The sequence below is a fragment of the Vombatus ursinus genome, unplaced genomic scaffold, assembly GCF_900497805.2.
Source record: "Vombatus ursinus unplaced genomic scaffold, bare-nosed wombat genome assembly UNPS02014791.1, whole genome shotgun sequence".
Taxonomy (NCBI): Eukaryota; Metazoa; Chordata; class Mammalia; order Diprotodontia; family Vombatidae; genus Vombatus; species Vombatus ursinus.
In genome coordinates, this window is record NW_020954569.1 from 34,377,794 (window position 1) to 34,379,977 (window position 2,184).

The window sequence follows — 2,184 nt, forward strand, 5'->3', positions numbered from 1 at the left end:
ATGGACAAATACATAACCTACATGGGCAATATGCACACATACTTTATGGACATATACATATATATGTATATATACGTAAATATTGATATAAGGATATTTCATATGAACACTGTAACATCATTCAGTCTCCTAAAGCTTTGTATTGAAACATGCTATATAATGTGTTGGTGAAATATAAGCTTAATTGAGAAATATAATCTTTGGTCAAGTATAGTGATAGTCCTGCTATGTTCTGTCCTAGTTATATCACATCTACAGTATTATGTTCAGTTTTGGGAACCACATTTTTGGGAAAAAAAAACATTAATAAAATTGAGCATCTGGGGGAGAGCCAAGAGGAAAGTGAAGAGGCTTGAAACCATGCCATGCAAGAATTAATTGAAGGAACTAGGGATGCTTAGTCTGGAGAAGAGAAAACTCAGGAGAAACATGATAAGACTAGGGAATGAACTTGTGGTTTTATTAGTAGGGAATTCTCAAGTAAGGAACCTCTTTCTACCAATATAGCTTGGCATCTTTTCTATAATTTGTGGTCTTGAAGATTGTTTAGAACTCTGGGAGATCTAGGTGATTTGCCCAGGTACATACAGCCAGTACGTGCCAGAGAAATAGAAGTATGTATAGAATAATTTATATATATATATATGTGTATATACATATATATAAATATATATATGTATGTATATATAAGTGTCAATATCTAGGGTGAAATGGGGGAGGGAAGGAAAAAATGGTGGAAAATTCCATGATAACTTTATTTTATAGTTAAAAGGAATAGCAAGTTGTACATAATAGATTTGAAGTTTCATGTGTAATCATCTTTTTCATTATACTATGTTATGAAAATGCTTGTTTTATTCCATAAATTAAAAATTATTATTATTATTATTTTTTTTATTTAGCAGGCATAGTTCAATTTGTTTGTTTATAAAAAAACATTTTTGTGGTTGCCACAGCAGCTGCCTGGGTCTTCTGGACAGACACTCGAGTCTTCACAAGATGATCGGTACATTTCTGATAGGGAGACTTAGTGAACACAGTCTCCTTCCCCAGGTCTAGGGTTAGATAGCTGTATGTTTGGGAGATGGCATCAAGGGTAGCTTTAGCGAAGGTGGCCCAGAGTGGCAGTACAGCCCCTTGTGTAGCAGTCATCAATTCCGGCCATCATCAGGAACTTCTTAGGCACAGGAACTGAGATGACGTCAGTACCTCTGGGGCGGGGATCAGGCACACCAGAACCGATCCACATCTCCCAGTGACCTTGCAGGGCACTGTGGGAGGCTTGCCAATCTTGTTCCCCCAGTAGCCACATCTCACAGGAATGATGGACAGCTTGGCCAGAATGATAGCACCACGAATAGCTGTGGTCACTTCCTTGGAGCACTTGACACCCAGGCCAACATGGCCATTCTAGTCATCAATGACTACAAAAGCCTTGAACCTGGTACGTTGTCCAGCTCTAGTTTGTTTCTGAACAGGCATGATCTTCAGAACCTCATCTTTCAATGAAAATCCCAGGAAGAAATCTATGACCTCAGACTCCTTGATGGGAAGGGAGAAAAGATGGATCTCTTCCAAAGACTTGATCTTCATGTCCTTGACTAGCCGGCCCAGCTTAGTGACGGGAACCACTCGTTGTCTTCGGCGTTTCCTCCCCCGGCCCCACCACCATGGCCATGGCCTCGACCACGGCCCCCCACTGTCGAAGCCACTGCGGAAGTCACCATGGCTTCTGACTCCGGGGTCCCCGGGGCCTCCGGCTCCTCCTGCAGCACCTGCATTGTCTGCCGTTTGGTGTTCACTAGAAGTAGAAGCAAAAATTAATTTTTTTAAAGCATGACTTGAACCCAGGTTCCCTACTGTCCTCCTTGGCTTTAAAGACTGCCTTATTTCCTTCATCCTATAGGGCAGTGTGAAGAATAATAGAGGAAAGTTGTAATAACTTTCATATGTAATGGATGCTTCCAAGTATTTCATGAGTTGAAGAAGTAGATTTGGGCTTGATGTGAGGAAAAACTTCTTGACAATTCTGACTGTCCCAAAGTGGGGTGGAATAGTTTGGGAAGTAATGGTATATTCAGTGTGGGACCACTTGTTGAATTCAAGGTAGAAAAAGTTCCTTTTCAGGTATGAGTCTAGATGATCTTGAGGTCATTCCAACTTTGAGATTCAGCGATTCTATAA

At 40.6% G+C, this 2,184-nt stretch overlaps 1 pseudogene; it reads right to left on the reverse strand.

Annotated features, from left to right (window-relative positions):
- Positions 1 to 912: 912 nt before the first annotated feature.
- Positions 913 to 1,899, reverse strand: LOC114048141 (annotated as a pseudogene).
- Between the last annotated feature and the right edge of the window lie 285 nt (positions 1,900 to 2,184).